This window comes from Panthera tigris, chromosome E2 (assembly GCF_018350195.1).
Source record: "Panthera tigris isolate Pti1 chromosome E2, P.tigris_Pti1_mat1.1, whole genome shotgun sequence".
Classification (NCBI taxonomy): Eukaryota; Metazoa; Chordata; class Mammalia; order Carnivora; family Felidae; genus Panthera; species Panthera tigris.
The window spans coordinates 35,639,801-35,660,602 of record NC_056674.1 but is presented as its reverse complement, the minus strand read 5'-3'; positions in this window follow the sequence as shown (position 1 = coordinate 35,660,602).

Below are 20,802 nucleotides of genomic sequence, written 5' to 3'. Positions count from 1 at the left end.
GGCTCAGAGACATTCAGTAACTTACTAAAAGTCACTCAGTTGCAATGATAGACATAATTAAAGTAGCATTCTGGCTGAGACTTCAAAGCCCATGCTCTGTATCCTAAATATGTAAGGGTATTCATGGAAGGATGGCTCTATTCAAACATCAAATGTAGAGCTGGACTCTGTAAGGTACAATGGCTCACACTTTTTTTTTTTTTTTTCTTTTTGGTCTTTCCAATCACATCTAACAGCACTGAAAGGACTTTTTTTTTTTTTTAACAATAACAGCTTTTGAACAAAAGCTACCTAGATATCAAGTCATTATGTTGTACACCTAAAACTAATACAATGTTATATGTCAGTTATATATCAATTTTTTTAACTTCTTTAAAATTATTTTTTAGAGAGAGAGAGCGTGAATGGACAAGAGGGGCAGAGAGAGAGAGAACCTTAAGCAGGCTGTATGCTCAGGGTGGAGCCTGATGCGGGGCTTGATCTCATAACCCTGAGATCATGACCTAAACCAAAATCAAGAGTTGGATGCTCAACCAACTGAGCCACCCAGGTACCCCAATATATCAATTAAAAAAAATTACCTGTATAAATAGCTGCATTGGTTTTTAAATAACTTTATTTACTTTTTAATTAATGTAAATAGTACTACCCCTCTCACAAGATTTCAGTTTGTTTCCTTGCCAATCTACATATCAAAAAGACTTTCCTAGTGTATTCACTGAAGCCTGAGGAAGGCAATATCTAGGGATTACAGGAGAGTTTCCAAGAAAGACAGACAGAAATTCACTTGACACTGATAAGAGTAGGAGTCAAGTGGAGTGGTGCAAAGGTGTGGGAGAGGATGACACAAGCAAAAGTATAGAAAGGAGTGTGTGGAACATCATATGAAAACTGGCCATATCAATACATTATAGGTTCACTGTGAAAATTAAATGAGATAAGCCACACAGCACCTAGCTCAGCATATGTTCTATAAATTCTTTTTTTTTTTATTTTTTTTAACGTTTATTTATTTTTGAGACAAAGAGAGACAGAGCATGAACGGGGGAGGGTCAGAGAGAGGGAGACACAGAATCCGAAACAGGCTCCAGGCTCTGAGCTGTCAGCACAGAGCCCGATGCGGGGCTCGAACTCATGGACCGCGAGATCATGACCTGAGCCGAAGTCGGACATCCAACCGACTGAGCCACCCAGGCACCCCAATGTTCTATAAATTCTAAAGTGTTTTAATCTCTATCATCATCATCATTAATATTGTCATAATCATTATGATCACCTTCACCTTTATTGTAATTAGTTCCCTACCTACTTCCTCAATATCAGTCTCCATTGCCCCCAGTTTTCCATAGCCTTATGAGGAAACATCATTTCTACTGTGAATAGAAATTGGTGGAAATATCATGGACTTTGTAGACCTTGGTAAAATTACATAGATTCTAATGAGAAAAACATTGTTTCTTACAAGAATATCAAAAGGGAAAATTTACATAGTACTTGTATCGGCTGACACATAGTAAATGTTCAATAAATGATTGCTTAAAGTAACACAGCACTATAAGTGATATAGAATATACATCAAGTGGAAAGTCTATATGAAGCTGAAAACATAGCAAATTTGAAATTAAGATAATTTGAGGAGACTTTAATAAAGAGGTTATTTTAAAATGGGAGAAAGAGGATATAGAACCCATAAAAGACATTACAATTCCCTGGAGCTCTCTACTTCAACCTCTAGTAGTGACTAGGGTAAGAAGAGGGAATATTTTGATCAAAATGGACAGGACTGTGCGCAGACAGATACTGTATGACAGCTTAGAACTTCAGTTGAAAGAGGGAACAAGCCTACAGTGAGTCACAGTAAGGATCCAGGGGATTAAAAATCCCAAACTCACTCTCCACCCTCCTTCTCTCCATGGATATAGTCTATATACGTGAACCTCTATGGCACAAAACAGAGAGGCAAAGGGTAGAAAGTCGACCTGAAAGTGAACAGAAAATGTTTCACTGAAGGTCTATTTAAATAAGTTAGCTTCTGTATATCTGCATAAAAAATATAAACATACATATCTTCACTAGTGAGTTAGACATAAAGTTTTCTTCTGTCATACCAAATGTTGTAATAACAAGTTTCCTTTAGCTTAACAGTCAAATAAGAGTTCATATATTCGTTTTTCTTGTCATTAATTCCTTAATGGCAAGGATTTATTCCTTTTTGTATTCAGTTTTCACTGCCATGTAATGTGTACTTACATCAGTGTATTTACTCCATGAAATGCTTATTGTATTGTATTGAGTTAAACGTCTGTTGGAGGCGACTTTTTCCTTAAATAAGGAATCACACATTGGACTTAGACTTTACATCTGGAAAATAACCTTACTGAAAAAGTTAAAGGTTTTAGTCAAGGTCACAGAATTGATGATCCATAACTGGATAAGAGCCAGGGTCCCAGTTTTCAATCCTTTTCTTTTCCAGTATGCCGTTTTTCTCTACATACGAATTCTCCTTCCCATGAGCTTGACATCTCTATCCATTCTGCACTCTGGACATGGCAGGAATAGAACATTTTTATGTGCTTTTCTTTCCACAGTTGTGTTCTCTGATCCTACAACGGTCCTGGGAACCCTGGAGGTGCTCCAAAATGGTTTGTCGAAAAAGTAAGAGTTGATTAATGAGTAGAAAGAGAGGAAGGAAGAAGTCTGCTCAAAGCAAACAGCCTATTATTTCTTCCTATTTATGAGTCTCTGCCCCTAGGTACTTTGTTTGAGTACCCTGCACATACATGCAAATGAAGTACACTGCATCAGCAGCTGTGTGCTTAAGGAACATGAATTGTTAAGGGATATTCCCCATCAGCTGATTTCATGGAAACAGAAAACCAAAGGACAACCCAAGTAGAATTTTATGTAAAGAGACCACTTTTCTATGTTCTCTTTCACAGCATTAAAATACTATTCCTTACTTAAATACCACAAAAGTATTTTATGCGCAGAGCTCACTCTGGACTAATCTCTCAATCTATGGGGGGAATAACTGAAAGCCGGCTTTTCTCTCAATGAAAAATTATTAATGGAAGAGCTTTAGAAATCATTTCCTTCTGAAATATAAATCTGTCTTATTGAATAAAGCATTCCGACAGGCAGACTAGAAAGTACTAATACAAGGTAACAATGTATCTATACTATTGAACTTTATTTGACTATGAGAAAAACAGTATAACATTCTATTAGGGCACATCAGGAAGGCCTGGCTCTACCCAGGCCTTTGTATTTCTTTTACAGATAACCTCATAAATCATTTAAAATCATTGACCATATCTTACACCTCCCTTTCAGCCACAGTTCAGATGGAAGCCGTGTTGTGCTCTAAATGGCTTTGCTTCTCAGATGTAAAACAGAATTTATGTTTACTATTCTTCTTCAGACACCCACACTTTCCTTCTGCAAGATAAACCTTATAACTGCTTTAAATCATCCATTTTCTTCCTGTGATTACCGGAAGAATGTCAGGTTTACAGGCCTAAAACCATCTGTGCCAAGAAAAGAAGATGATTTTTTTTTCTTAATAGAAAAGATGGTATTGTCTTATTGTCACTTTCACAATCTCGCTTATCTGCACACAAGAATCCTCCATGTTTGACCCGGAAGTATTCACTCTGCTCGCTGATAGTCTTGCTCTCCTACTCTCCCCTATGAAACCAATGAAACATAGCCAGCTTTACGCTGAAGCAGGGTTTCTCAGTCTCAACACCGCTGACATTTGGGTAATGAACAATTTGATAATTCTTTGTTGGAAGGGGGAATATCCTGTGCGTTTTAGGATGTCTAGCAACACCTCTGGCTTTTACCCACTAGAGGCCGGTAGCACACTCATTCCCTACTCGGGAAAACAAAAAAGCCACATGTCATACTGCAAAATGTCTCCTGGGAGACAAAATCACTCCCGGTTTGAGAACCACTATAAAACCATTCCACGCTGGGCGGGGGGGGATTAAAGGTAAGATGCACCTACTAATTCTCTAGCAGAATTCATTACATCCCTTCATACATCTGTTCATTCATTTGCCACTTCTTTCTTTCACTCACTTTCTTTCCTGACCATTGGGGGGTTACACAGATCTTACCCCCTAGTAAATAACATTCTCACGGAGAGTTGGCTTTACAGTTATCTGAAGGATATAAGTATGCACAAAGTTCTGGAAAGGATTTGGTCAGAAAGTCCAGGACAGAGTAAAAACTGAATAAATGTAAATCCTGACTTATGAACTCATGAACTCTGAAGAGAGTAATCATAGCACTCTCTCACACCAAGATTTTAATTTGTGTAATGGAGTTGGAAGAAAACATAATACAACAATGAGTTTTAGGGTGCTAATGCTTCATAAGATACCTAATGCTTCAAGTGCCTAATCTCCTAAAAAAAAACACACATTTTAGTAAACATTTAGGAGACAGGCTTCAGAATATTTCTTAAGAAACTTGGAGTGAATTTTGCAACGAATATAAGATAAAACTTGGATTTCAGATTTTTTCATTTACTTGATACTTATCTGTAATTTGAAGGTTTTTAACAATGTGCATTTCTTTTATAATTAAGAAAAAAATCAACAAGCTTTATAAATTAAAGTTTATTAAGAATTCTGGCTCCTGTACGTTTGAAGTTAAGCCCAGGGCAGTGAACACCTTACAGTAACTTTCAGCCTCAGAGGGGATTATTTATGGGCAACCACTGAGTACCCCTAGAGAGCAAGGAAATAAAGTTGACATGACAGCATTTTCCAAATTGCTTCTGAATGTACAAAACAGCAGCAGGCTTTTGAAGACCAGGCCTGCGGGGTCTGACCAGGGAACAATGGTCTATGTAACAAAGTCATCTCTCTCCAATCCTCCTCACTTCTCCCCCAAGTGATTTCTTCTGTGGCAGCTAAAGCCTCTAACACCCCATGCCCAGGCCTCTGGAAGGTCACATTTGCATTGGCTAGAAGGATGGTCCAGGTGGTGCTGCCCATGGATACTGTCTGCTATAGCTCGTTCGCTTAATTACAGATTCTTCCCTTGCCAGCCTTTCCTTCCTGATCACCTCCTGCTGTGTGCTGTTTGGACATTTAGCTGGAGATTGGAGGAAAGGAAATATAAAGCTGGGAATCAAACTATGAATCCATGAGAAAGACAATCTGCAAGTTGCATGCAGATACAAATGGGGGAAAAAGTCACTTGATGAGAAGCTCTTCCCTTGAGGACATGAATAAAATCTTTGTTGAGGTTGTTAACAAACACTGATTTGAATGCCATGTAGACCTGTTTCTAATCCCAACTCTGTCAGTTATTAGCTATGGAAAATTTGTTAAGCTCTCTGAATCTAGTTTTCCTCTCCTGAAAAGCAGACTTAATAATACTTGTCACAGCCTGAAAATTAAATAACTACTATAAACTGTATTTAAGGTACATTTATGAGTCATTCATAAATTAATTTAGTTCAATGCACAGCATGTGCCAGAAATTACTATATATTGAATAAGATATGGTTAATAAAAGTAAACACAGTCAGCTACTCCCCTCAGAGAGCAAGCAGTCTAATTAGAAATCCATATATCTAGGAAATAGACACAAAAGTAAGTATATGAGTCAAATGGTGATACATGACACAAAGCAGAAGTTTGTGGGGGCTCTTTAAGGTATGGAAGGCTGTGCTGAGAATCATAAATCTGGAAGATAGAAAATGTACCAGGTAAAGGAAAGAAAAGTATTCAATACAGACAGAACGATATAGAAAAATGTCTTATGATATTATGAAACATAAGAGGCTCAAAGAACAATTCCCTTTATTTTTGTTTTTTATGTTTCTTTATTTTGAAAGAGAGAGAGAGAGAGAGAGAGAGTGAGAGAGAGATTGAGTATGAGTGGGGCAGAGAAAGGAGAGAGAGAATCCCAAGCAGGCTCCATGCTGTCAGGACAGAGCCCGACACGGGGCTCAATCTCATAAACCATGAGATCATGACCTGGCTTGACCAACTGAGCCACTCAGGCACTTCAACAATCCCCTTTGTATACTCAGTACTATGGCACAGTGCCTAGCACATAGAGGTCAATAAACATATGTTGAATGAATAAATGAGATTTCAAAGAAGTATTTTGTGAGTGTTGATTCAGTTACTTGCTAGAAGTACAATCTTCACCAGATCGTTTACTTGTCTAAGACTTAGTTTCCTTATTTGTTGGCTATGATGATTCATAATACTGCCATCTCTAAATTATTTTTAGGATCACATGAAAGAGTGAACATGAAATGACCTGCTTGGTAAGGTACTACACAAACTTTACTTAAGTTTCCCATAAATAAGAATTTTCCTCTATGAATATCACTAGATGGCAAGCACCTTGAACCAGGAGCCAAATTTTGTTTATCCCTGCATTCATCCATCAGGGTACCTGAACTGAAGCAGATGCTCACTAAATACCTGTTAATAAAATATCCACTGGTAGGGGCGCCTGGGTGGCTCAGTCAGTTAAGCGTCCGACTTCAGCTCAGGTCACGATCTCACGGTCTGTGGGTTCGAGCCCCGCGTCGGGCTCTGGGCTGATGGCTCAGAGCCTGGAGCCTGCTTCCGATTCTGTGTCTCCCTCTCTCTCTGCCCCTCCCCCGTTCATGCTCTGTCTCTCTCTGTCTCAAAAATAAACGTTAAAAAAAAAATTTTTTAAATATCCACTGGTAATAATTATGCTTTTATTGATCAATGTGTATGCAAGTATGTGTGCACATACATCACTTTGATTTAGGATCCTGCATTATTTCTGTCCAGTGCATCAAAACCAAGATGTCAACAGCATATCAAACCAAATATGATTCCATGCTCTGTCTCTTGCTGTAATTTTTGTACTATCCACCAAGTCTATGCCTACTAACCAGCCTGAAAAGGCCCTGAAATATTTCTAAGCAGAGCTGGTGCCTCTACCAGTTAAGCCTGTTCCTTTTCTCTCTCGTTCAATTTGCTTCTGACAAATAAGAATGAGGCACAAAAAGGAGGGATGGGAGTTTTATAATGTATTGGATTATCAATATGGCCACCCCAATGTTTGAAAAGCACTAGAGCATAGTAAGTGTTGGGACCTTGAGCACTGCTGCACATTCTTGCTGGGTATGTCAAGAATGCAAGATCTTGAGCTTTCTTTACCTAGACCATTTCTCAGAGCTATGTTAGCAGAAGTAACCTGGAGGGATGAGGTAATCCCTTCCCATTACCCACCCCACAAACAAAAAGTAGATTTGCTTTCACTTAAGTATGAAAGTGGTAAATCCCATAATCTGTAGTCTCTGTCCTGTAATGCATCCCTTGGAAATGGCAAGAGGGGAACCAACACAAATAAACATAAAGCTCTGGTTACTGCTTTTACTGTTAGTAATAACATCCTTTGTCTCTGAGCCAGGAGTCTCAGGTCTTCAGCCAGTATCCATGATACTGTAGCAGACTAACCTGTTAGCTTAGAAGTGATGTAAAATCACAAACTTTTCACTGTTCTGGACATTGAGTAATAATTTTGGGTTGCAATCCAATATATCTGGGTCTATCTTTCTATTTAATTTTTTTGTGCTCTAGTTTTATCTTCTGAACCTGAGATCAGAACCCCAACCACAAGCACTGAGCCAGAGTTCTATTTTTTCACTTGCAATCAAATAGGTCTAACTACAGCATTGTGCTAACAACAAAACAATACAAAATAAAATAGCCACAAACTCATTGGAAACATTTGGGGGAATTTACAGAGTCTAAGAAACAGCTAAATAATCAGGTCACAGGAAAATCAGAAATAGTTCTGGGTATCTCAGACATGGGAACTCATGGACCATCTCTAAGGTAATTTTAATGACACAACTCCAATTACCTTCCATCTTTATGTTCAAAATTAAAATGCCTAGAAGAGAAATATTGATTATTTGAGTTTGGGTCATGTATTTTCCCTGTGGCCAAGGCAGTGTGAAAGGGAGAGAGGAGGGACAAGCATTTTACTAAATATATGCCCAAAGAAAAAGCAAAATCATAGATACTCCTCAACTATCACTCCTGACATACGTCAAGGCTCAGCACATGTTAAGTGCTTTTATCTTGTTTTTTAATGTTGCTGTTGTCACCACCATTGTTAACAATAATAAAAATCTTGTTACAAAGCTGTCAGTTACTAAAAACATAAGCTCATTAAAAAATATCTTCTACTGTTAGAAAATTCAAATCTATCATGGAGAATTTCATAGATGCAAATTTAAGAAATATCAAAATTTTTTCAATGTTAAGTTTATAGTGGTCTAGCAACCAGTGGGTATGAAAGCCTAAACTAACAATTTGTCTTCAATTTGATAAGAAAATGAAGATATAACCCTTGGTTAGGAATATAGATTATAGCTGCTTTGAATCTTAGCCTACACACTTCCTAATTATTTGATTCTGGGAAATTAAATTAATCTCTCCACATTTCAGTTTTCTCACATTTAATTCATAGAGTTAATCCACTTAAAGCATTAACACAATCCCTGACACTTAGTAAATGCTCAATAAATATGAACTATGGCTATTATTCAGTCCATGTCTTCACTCTTTCACTTGTCTGCTCACTCCATATAAATAATAGGTAGATCTGAAAACTCAAAGCACGGCCCCTACTGGACATGTTTATAAACAAAAATAAATAATTGTGAGAACTCTGTATACTGATGATTAAAGACTTAATCTGGCAACATATTTACTGAGGAAAAAAAGACCCAATAAGATTTTCAACTTGCCTGTATTGAAAAAAAAAGTTCACTAAAAGAGTTAATTATTTGGCAATAAAAATCTCCTCTTTTATTGTGATTTCAGCAAGGAATTTAACTATGCTTCTTGACCTTGTATGTATCTATATTTTAATCATTCAACTGTCTTAATTTAGTCATTTGTCTCCTTTGTCTTAGAAACTGCCTTATTTTTTGCACTGAAACAAGCTTTCAAAAATTACCATAAATATTTGTTTTATATAACCACTGTTGAGGGAAACAGAAAAAGCCCCTTCACTTCCATTTAATTCTAAAAAGTACAGAAAACATGATGTTTTACTCCTTGCATGGTTGGGCTATAGTTATGCAAATGAGACCCCTGAACAAGTTTTGAATTCACTGAACACTGTGGCAGAGTAGGACCCAGGAATTGTAAAATGTGATTTATTGATCTGTAGCATCTTTTCCCCAATTTAACTTATGCTTTTTCAGAAATGAGTAAGTACCTAACCAGGGATATACCAAAATGTTAGTTACATAACAGCTGTTGATCCCAATTGCTATTCACGACTTCTGAAGAAAAGGGGAAAATCATTTTTGCATTTTTGCAAATCTCACAACTGGGTTCATGCTTTGGAAATACTGACTCTTTGGACCTTGATCCAGACAAACCTGGGCCCAAAGTCTATTTCTGCCACTCACTGCCTACCAAACATCACACTTCACTTAACTTTGCTGAGCTCTAGTTCATAGGGATCCTGGTGTTTTGTCTTATTGGGTCTGCAAGGAAAGTCATAGAATAATTTTTCCGAGTTCGTGTTTGCGGTCCCAATTGTATCAGACTGGTCCTCTCTCTCAGAGATGACTTCATTCTTAACAATCCCATTGGCCTCTATCTTCCTCAACCTGGATACCCATGACCAAAGAACTAGTTTTCCATAATAAATTCCTGTTATGCTTTTCCTTCTACCTCTTTAATCATTCATTTGTCCCATCTTCATCTCTTCTTCTTCTTCCTACCAGCCCATGTATGGAGATGCCCATAAAACAATTGAACCTCCAAGTAAATTCCATCTTCATTCCTAGAAACAACTTTAAAATATTCTTATCCCACTAACCAGTACCAGCTGGAATGGAAGGCATCCTAATCCCTGAAACAATTCTGTAAGTTACTTCTAATATTTATCTCTTAACACATTGCTTGTATTCTTAGCCTTCAAAAAAATAAAAAACTTTAAAAAGCAGACTTGTCTGACTCTAATGATCTTACTTTTTCAGGTATACACACTGCTTCTTTATTTATACCTCTCAGCTCTAGACTTGGCCACCTGAGTTCTTGGCTTATGTATTCAGCTAAATAGGTCTGAGTGTTTTTAACTGGAGGGTGATCAATTTCCTATAGACATACTCCCCTATGCCCATCCCGGTTTCTGTCCCTTAGAATTATTACTATCCTTACAATTTCCTCACCTGATGGGATATTATAATACCTATTCCAAAGGGTTGGTTGTAAGGACAAAATAAGTAAATAGGTATAGAAGGGAAGTACCTAGAACATGGTCCATTCTTGTTAAGTTAGTTCTTCTCATTACTATAATTTACATTGTACTAGTATTTCTAGAACTACAATAACAACAATTACTACTACTATGACTATCACTACTTCCATAAAGCTCTAAAATGTTAGGATCTAGCAAACGAGTAGATAAACAGAGAGAAAGAATTCAGTGAATTAAGTGCTTGGAGAAGCATGCTCTGTAATCATAGCAGAGAGTGCCTAAAAGTGCAATGTCTGCACTTTTAATATTTACTCACAGAAGACACACACACACACACACACACACACACACACACACACACACACTGACTATATGTGTGTCCCATGCTTTGACAAAGGAAAGTATATTAGTAGGATTTCTCTGTATCATCTCCCATGGGATGAAATTTTTACTGAATGCCACTTTCAGGTAAGAATTTCTATCTTCAGTTACCAGATTGTCTCCTAAAGTAATTGAAACCTGTAAGCCTTAGATAGAAAAAGCTTCTTGGTACCATTAATTATAATAGAGCAATTTCAGTTGAAGTGACAATACTGTTTTTGAAATGGGAGGGTTAGCTTAGCCTATATAAAATATATAAATACATATTTATATAAATATACACATTTTTAAAGGATTCAGTCTAAATGGTGCAGCTCTTAAAACTAATTACATTTAATATAGTAAGGCAGCCTAGTCATTTCTTCCTGGCCCTCCCAACAAGAGTCAAAATCATATTCAGTGAGCTTCAGAATGGAAAGCCTAATTATCCTGTCTCTCTAGAGAATCCTAAAATAACAGAGCCTGAACTTGGTCCATGCTGCTGATGATTGGACAGTTCTTCACTGGCCACTGTCCAAAGGGATGAGAAAGTAACCACTAAGTCCCTTCATCTTTTACCTTATTGGGATCTAAAGAAGAAAAGTAAAATTTACTTCTACTTACTTCTACTTTTGCCTCTGAGATAATCAGAAAATTAATTCCTATTCAGAGTAATTTAGAGGAGGAAGTACATGGACAGACAAGGAGCCACATGCCTCTTACTAACCTCACTGTCATTCATGTATCCTGATGAAGGCACCAAGTGTCCAGCAATCATGTGAAAGTCAGGGGAGATAGTCCTCTTATACAGAGGCACAATGATGGAATAGAGTGGTGTTCCAGAGAAAGACAAAGGAAGGAACCCTTGAAATAGAATTGCTTGTGTTTAAATTCTGGCTGTACCATATTCACCAGCTGTGTAACCTTGGGCAAATGGTTTTAACCCTCTGAATTCCAGATGGCTCATTTGTATAATGGAAACAATACTTACATTAAATAACTGATGATAGTGTTAAAAATGATGTAGTTAAATGGTGTGGAATATAATAAATATCCAATCAATTACAGTTTTCTTCTTTGTGTTGCCTACCAACTCTACTTCCTCCAACAATACACGTAAAAGTGAACATGAATGATATGAAAATCAAACAGTCAAGAAAGTTTAGATTATTTTCTCTTTTTTTTAATGTTTATTATTTATTTTTGAGACAGAGAAAGACAGACAGCAAGCATGGGAGGATTAGAGAGAGAGAGAGAGAGAGAGAGAGAGAGAATCCGAAGCAGGCTCCAGGCTTTGAGCTGTCAGCATAAAGACTGACACAGGGCCCAAACCCACGAACCATGAGATCATGAACTGAGCCAAAGTTGGACACTCAACCAACTGAGCCACCCATGCATCCTGAGAAAGGTTAGATTATTTTCTGATTAAAAATGGGGAGGAGTCTAATCTCAGAAGTTGAGGAAATACTCTTGAATTTTGTACTGAAAAATAATCTGAGGTCAAGTTAAGACTTATGTGGGTAGAACATTCTGACTGATTAAAAATATCTACACAATCAAAGGAGGAGAGACTAACTACTTGCATATTATGCAGTTACAATCTCTGAACTAACATGTTTTAGAGATATCTGCAGCATAATACATCAGATTTTAATCAGAAATTCCTAAATATTCAACTACAAAGAAACTTAAAATCATGATGACTTTTGCCTTTTATTATATTTTATTGTGAGTAAAAGAGGAATAAAACATAGTCCTTGGCTTCCACTTAACAGGTTAATAACGATAGAAAAGATATTCTAGCAAAGAAAACACATATTAAGCAAAAGTATGGATTTGTAAAAGACTACATGCATTAAAAAATATACGCTCCATTTCAGAGTATAAAGTTTAAAGGGATAGATGTGTGGTGATTTTAATTTGTCTTTAATGTTTATTTTTGAGAGAGAGAGAGACAGACAGAGTACGAGCAGGGGAAGGGGAGAGAGGGAGGGAGACAGAGAATCTGAAACAGGCTCCAGGCTCTGAGTTGTCAGCACAAAGCCCAACTCAGGGCTCAAACTCACAAACCACAAGATCATTACCTGAGCTGAAGTCGGACACTTAACCAACTAAGCCACTCAAGTGCTCCAGATGTGTGGTGATTTTAAAACAACTTGTTACACAGAAGAGAAAGCAACTTGTTAAATAGAGAGAACCCCCATAACACTATCAGAAGATTTTTTAGCAAAAACCTTGCAGGCTAGAAGGGAGTGGGATGATATATTCAAAGTGCTAAAGGAAAAAGATTGCCAACCAAGAATACTGTACCCAGCAAAGATGTCCTTCAGAACTGAAAGCAAAATAGAGCTTTCCAGACAAACAAAAGCTGAAGGTATCAAACACCAGGAAAATGACCTTACAAGAAATGTTAGAAGGGGTTATTCAAGCTGAAATGAAAAAAAAAACACTAATTAACAACATGAAAACATATGAAAGTATAAAACTCGCTGGTAAAGGTAAATATAGTTAAATTCAGAATACTACAATGTTGTAACGTGATAGTAAGTAAATCACATACAACTCTAGTATAAATGTTAAAAGACAAAGTATTAAAAATAACCATAATGATTTGTTAATGAATATACAACATAAAGAGATATATATAAATTGTAACATCAAAAACATAAACTGTGGGGGGCAGTGCAAAAATGTTGACCTTTTGTATTCAGTTGAAGTCATCAGCTTAAAATAGACTATTATAACTATAAAATGTTTTAGATAAGCCTCATGGTAAACAAAGAGAAAATCTGTAGTATACACAAAATGATAAAGAAAAATGAATTAAAGCACACCTATAGAAAATCATCAAATCACAAAATAAGAGAGCAAGAGAAGAAGAAAGAAACAAAGGAATTACAAAATGCCAGAAAACAATTGACAAAATGACAATTGTAAGTCCATACCTATCAAAAATTACCTTAAATGTGAACAGACTAAACTCTCCAATCAAACTATAGAGTGGCTGAATAGATTTTTTTTATAGACCCGACTATATGCTACGTACAAGAGACTTACTTCAGATTTAAGGACACAAATAGAAAGTGAAGAGAGAAAAAGATACCATATGCAAATGTAAACCATAAAAAAAGCAAGAATAGCTATATTTATATCAGACAAAATGACTTTAAGCCAAAATGTGTCACAAGAGACAAAGGACAAAGAAGGTCATCATACAATGATAAAGGGTCATTCATCAAGAAGTTATAACAATTATAAATATTTATGCACCCAAATAGGAGCATCTAAATATATAAAGCAAAGATTAACAGATATGAAAGGAGAAATAGACAGCAAGACAGTTAAAATGGGGGACTTCAATACCCCACTTTCAACAATGGCTAGATCATCCAGACAGAAAATCAGTAAGGGCTTAAATGACATATTAGATCAGATGGACCTAAAAGACACATACAGAACATTCTATTCAACAGCAGAATACGCATTTTTTTCCTCAAGTACATGGAACATTTTCCAAGATGGAGCATATATCTGGGGCACAAAACAAGTCTCAATAAATTTAAGAACACTGAAATCATATCAAGAATCTTTTTCCCACTTTTCCCACTAATGACATGAAATTAGAAATTAATTACAAGAAGAAAACTCAAAAATTCAAAAATGCATGCTAATTAAACAATACACTCCTGAAGAATCAATGGATCAAAGAAGAGATCAAAAGGGAAATCAAAAGGGATCTTGAGACAAATAAAAATGGAAACACAATATATCAAAATTTGTGAGGTGCAGCAAAAGCAGTTCTAAGAATGAAATTTACAGCAGTAGATGCCCACATTAAGAAAACAGAAAGAGCTTAAATAACCTAACTGTATATCTAAAGAAATGAGAAAGGGGTGCCTGGGTAGATCAGTCAGTTGAGCATCTGACTCTTGAGCTCGGCTCAGGTAATGATCTCATGGGTTGTGGGATCAAGCCCCACATCAGGCTCCATGATGACACCATGGGACCTGCTTGGAATTTTCTCTTTCCCTCTTTTCCTGCCCCTCCCCCACGTATGTGCGCGCTCTCTCTCTCTCTCTCTCTCTCAAAATTAATAAACTTAAAAAAAATAAAGAAACTAGAAAAAGAACAAACTAAGCCCAAAGTTAGTACAGTAAAACCTTGGATTGCAAGTAACTTGTTCTGCAAGTGTTCCACAAGATGATCAAACATTTCTAAAAAATTTTAACTTGATCAATGAGTGATATCATGCAATACGAGAATTACATGATGCCAAACATCACATAATCACAACTGAGCCAATAGTTCTTCTCTCTCACTGCAAGATTGTAGGTGATCATCTCCCATTCTCAGATGCCTGGTCTCAGGCCATGGTGTTTGGCAGAAATTAGTGATTTTTCAGAACATTGGAAGGTGCCCACAACTGGCACTAGTGTATATTTTGTCACTTCAAAGCACCTATGTACAGTCCTTTGCTTTTCCATACAAGAGTAGGCTTATGAATGCTTGGTTTCATTCTAGGTCAGGCCACCTGCCAATATAGACCCTTTTCTTTGCTGCCTTATTGCCAGTTACATTAAATACAGTATATGACAAGAGTTTATTAACACTGTACTATAGTCAACATGCATTTGAGCATAGACAATGGTCCCCATGTAGATAAAGATTCCACTGAGCCAATAGATAGCAGTGATTGTGTGAGGATAGTGAAAGTCATCCTACACAATAAGCCTCCTCTCTTTTGTCTCCCTCACACCAGCCATGAAGGTTTTCAAAGGTAAATACAGGTTAATTTGTTTATTTTTTCTTTATGTTTTGCATTTTCTTTATTATTTTGTATTATGTTACAGTATTGTAATAATTTTATATGAATATTTTTGGGTGGTATAATGAACCATCTGAGTTTTCATTATTTCTTATAGGAAATTCCCTTTGATATATAAGTGCTTTGGATTATAAGCATGTTTCTGGAATGAATTATGCTCGCAAACCAAGGTTTTACTGTATAAGGGAGAAGTAAATGAAATAAAGACTAAAAGGCAATAGAAAGTATCAATGAAACTAAAATCTTCTTCTGAAAAGATAAAATTCATAAACCTTTAGCTAGACTCACCAAGAAAAAAAAGAGGACTCAAATAAATAAAAACCAGAAATGAAAGAGGAGCTATTACAATTAATACCACAGAAATACAAAGGATCATAAGAGACTACTGTAAACAATTATAGACCAATAAGTTGGACAACCTAGAAAAATGGATAAATTTCTAGAGCCATACAACCTTCTAAGACTGAATCATGAGGAAATAGAAAATCTGAATAAAACAATCACTAGTAGAAAGATTGAGTGAGTAATCAAAAAGCTCCCAACAAACAAGAGTCTAGGACCAGATGGCTTCACTGGTGAATTCTACCAACCATTCAAAGAAGAATTAATACCAGTCCTTCTCAAACTCTTCCAAAGAATAAAAAAAGGAACAAACACTTCTAAACTTATTTTTTGAAGTCCGTATTACCCTCATACCAAAGCCAAACAAGGACATTACAAGAAAAGAAAATTACAGGCTGATAGATTCAAATATCCTTAACAACATACTTGCAAGCCAAATTCAACAGTACATTAAAAGCATCATACACCATGATCAAGTGGAATTATTTCTGAAACAAAAGGATGGTTTAATACCTGCAAATCAACAAATAGGTTACAGAGCATTAACAAATTGAAGGATAAAAATCATATGATGATCTCAACAGATGCAGTAAAAGCAGTAAAAGCATTTGACAAAATTCAACATCCTTCCATGATAACATTCTCAATGAACTAGGTGTAGGTGAAATGTACCTCAATGTAATAAAGCCCATATATGAGGGGCCCACAGCTGACATCATTCTCAATGATGTAAAGCTGAAAGCTCTTCTTCTAAGATCAAAATAAGACAAAGATGTCCACTCTCACCATTTTTATTTAACATAAAACTAGAAGACCTGACCAGAGCAATTAGGCAAGAAAAAGAAATAAAAGCCATCCAAATCAGAAAGGAAGGAGTAAAACTGTCACTACTTGCAGATTACATGATATGTATATATAAAACCCTGAAGACTTCACCAGAAAACTCTTAGAACTAATCAACAAATTCAGTAAAGTTGCAGGATACAAAATCAATATACAAAAATCTGTTGCATTTCTGAACACTAACAACAAGAAGCCCACTCCACTAGGTCACCATGCTATAAACCAACCAAACCATATTTAGGCACTCTGGTTGACTGTCTTAGCTTCTGAGTCATCCCAACATAGATATGAGATGAGCCTTTAGATCACTCTAGCCCCCAGGCCTCTAGTCACCTCTGCCATTAAGTCTTCCCAACTGAATCCCCAGATGATGTGAATCAGAGAAAAGCCATTGTTACTGGTCCTTATCTGAATTTCTGACCCATAGAATGTATATAAAAGGTAATCTAAGTCTCTAAGTTGCAGGGCAACTTGTTACTGGAACGAGTCATAGCAAGTGAGGTTTGGAGAAGTAGAGAGGGGTCAGGTCATGCCATGTTGAGTGTTGGGCTCAATTCCACAGAAAACCAGTTTTTAGAGTGGGGAGGGATGCATCATAGATTCCTTTTCAAGATAACTCATTCTGGCTGCTGTGAGAAGGCTAAATTTAAGTCAAGCAATACTATAGACAGGAAGAAGGGAGAACAGTAAGAGAAAAAGATGTTGAGGACATTTAATAGGACTGTAATTATACAAAGAGACAAGAGAGGAAGTTTTAACAAGAACAACCCCCACCACCAAAAAAAAAAAAATTAAGAGGTAAAAACAGCAGAACTTAATGGAAAATCAAATATAGAAATTAGGGAACAGGAAGGAGAAGGAAATGATAACCTCACGTTTCTGGATTGAATGGCTGGGGAGATGACAGAGATCTTAGTAGATTGAGAATAATAAAGAAGTTAACAGTGACTGAGGAAAGGATAATACCCTTCAAGTTTTTAATGTATTGAATTGAAATTTCCTTTGGACTCTATGTGCATATACCCAGCAAAGTGCTCATAAGCCCAAAGCTTGGGAAAGAAGTTAGGAGGCATGGTAGTATAAATGAGAATCAAGTCTCTGCAGTTAACCAATGAGAATAGATTCGATCATTTAAAGAATTGATGCAAAATAAGTAAAATGGAGTGTCAAAGGTAAATTCCCACAGAACTCCAGTGTTGAAGACTTTAAGGCACTTGAATACACAAACCAGAACTTTTCTCATGCTCAAGACCTAAGGACCACTACGTGGACTTCAGTAGGTTAGTATGCATGATGGGCCTGAAATTCTGTAACTTCTGGGAAAGTCACACAGACTGAAATGGATAATTTGCATTAATGTGTCTTTTTAAAAATCCCACCCAGAGAATCATGAGAACTGGCTCACACTAATCCCCAAGGAAAGCTGGACCCTTCTCACTATTTGGCGTAAGTACAACTAATCTGTAAACTGCCTCTCTGCACATAGGATCTCCCTGCTATTGTTCTGACCCTGCACCATTACGCAGAGTAGAGAGCAATTGAAAGAAGCTTTTATTACTGCCTTGAATTGAAATCCAGAAGCCAGGATTGTTCAGGAGCTAAAAGCAATTTATTCTTAAGCTTTCATTTTTATAAAGTTGAGATGATTCCCATATCCTGTCCCCCACGCCTCCTGCACTTTTCATGGGCAAGTGTCAGAGCAGGTATGCCAGGTTTGGGGAGGGGGGGGTGGCGTTTAACCTTTTGCAAGGCCTAAGAATTTACACAACCTCAAGTTTTATCTTTAAAGAAACAGCAAGCAATGTATTTTTAGATGTAGAAGATTTTCTTCCATAGTCAAACACACAAAACCATGCATATGACTGGTAATTTTAGTAAGAAACTTGTCCCTTCCAAGTGCTGTTGGGTCATGTGTGTGTGTGTGGAAAAAGGGAGAGAGGAGTAAGATCAGTGATTTCAACCAGAGGCGGTTTTACTTTCCAGGGATGGAAATGATTAGAGTAATTTTTCATTGTCACAACTTGGAGGTATTACTAGCATCCAGTGGCTAGAGGCCGGGGATGTTACTCAACATCCTACAATGCACAGGACAGCCCCCACAACAAGGAATTTTCCAGTACGAAATGTTGATAATGCCAAGATTGAGAAAACTTGAGAGAAAGAAAGAAGAGAAATTAAGCAATTATTCCAGTGCTTTTTTTTTCCAACACAAACTAAGCCTAGCCACAGAATCATCACATCTCAGGGTTAGGAGGATATTCTACTTCTCATGCAGTCTCATGTGCCGCAAAATACGGTGTGAGGATGTTAAGATTGGTTTGGGCATTATAATTCTATTAAACAGACTTGCTTGATAAAAGAGAAAACATGGAACATAACTCCATAATAAAGCTGCAAAAATGTCACCCTTGTGCTGTGACAAAAAAGAGATAACCCCTCAAGCTAGCAACAGAAGGAAACCGACTGCATGAGGAGACAACAAGAGAGAAAATATGTTTAATGTTCCATTTGGATAGAGCCGCCTGCTAGATGCAGCTCTGAGATGGTCTTGTAGATTTAGGAACCAGAAGGGAAAATGGTCTTTGACCCCCAGGGTCTGCTGGCAAACAGATGCCTGAAGATACCAGGGAAGAATTTTTGACCCAACAAAGGGCTTCCTGCATGTGTCAAATGGTATTTCTTTTTGTGTGAAAATTTGCTGTTTCTTATTAAAATATGAAAAAACATCCCATTCTCACCCAGCCTCCCTGAGGCTTCAGCTCATCTGGCTGGCCACACTCCCTGTTGGAATTCCTAATACCCAAATTCTCTCACTGCATGTTACTTAAGGATTCACTGTTCTAGGAGATAGCATGGGGTTTTCCCCTTGTCTCATGGTTCACTGGGCAGCACAAGTCTTCGTAGAGATTTCAGGAAGTTAGATATAAAAACACACAAGCTTGAGAAAGGGACAAACTTGAGTATGAGTACTGGCTGGACTCATCTCCTAGCACATGACCTTAATAACACCTTAACTTCTCCAAATCTCAGTTTATGAATAAGCAAATGAGGAAACACAACTGTTGCCAGACTTAGCTGTGACAACATATTTAATTCTGCCAAGACAATGTCTAGGTCATGGTAGTTGTGCATTCAGATTGCTATTATTGTGATAAGTACTACTTTTGAAACACAAGGTCTAAAAACACTTTTCTACCTGTATTATTTTGAGTTTCTGCTTATAACCAAGCTGATACAGATACCATTTGAAGAATGTGCCTTGTGCTTCTTACTAATCATGCTGGTGACAAAGTGACAAAGGCACAGGCCACACGGGATAGAGAAAAGGCACTAGACATTTAGATAGAGACAGCTTTCCTGTTGGAATAAATTTTAGGGTCTACACATACCAGTTGATATTTTTCCTGAACTTCTTCACAAAAAAGAAATAGAGTGGAATGTCTTTGATTGTAGCAGATGGAGAGAGCTGACTCATGAATGCATAGCCTTTTAAAGGAAGACACTTTCTTATACTCAAGTACACTTAATACCCAAAGAGGCATAGTGTGTATCATTTTTCCCTTCACATGGCCACCCTTCCCACCATTTAGCAATGGCCTCTAGCCTAAAATAAAGTCCAGATCTTCTGGAAGGCAGTGGAAGGGAATACATACATTGCTCTGAAATACACTGCATGAAATTTCATGGAGGCAGAGACGTCAAACAAGAAATATGGTACTAAATGTTATGTCTACATGACAATGCTAATTATTTCAATAATGAAGGTACTAAAAATATAGAAAATAGTTTTCTTTTAGTCCAAGGAGCCAAAGGTTCAGTATGAGCATCTAAGAACTTAAGCTTTAAGAAATCCCACCCTCAAGTGTCTTGCAGAGCCAAAGGAATAAAGGAAACACCACAGCAGGCAAGACAGATGCTGAAAACAACTACATGTGAGTCCTGATATCAGCATCTACTAGCTTTGTAAACTTGGCAAACTAAGTTGAATCTTCTGTGTCACAGTTGTCTCATTTGTAATATAGGTACGTTCTCATCTACCTTGAAGGCTTGTGGGTATTAAATAGATAATGCATATAAAACATGTGAGATAGCCCCTGATGATAGCCTTATCTTTGTTACTATAGATTCCCATTTAATCTTAGAAAAGTTGCATAGTATATCTATAGACCCATCTCAACTCCATCTGATGGCTT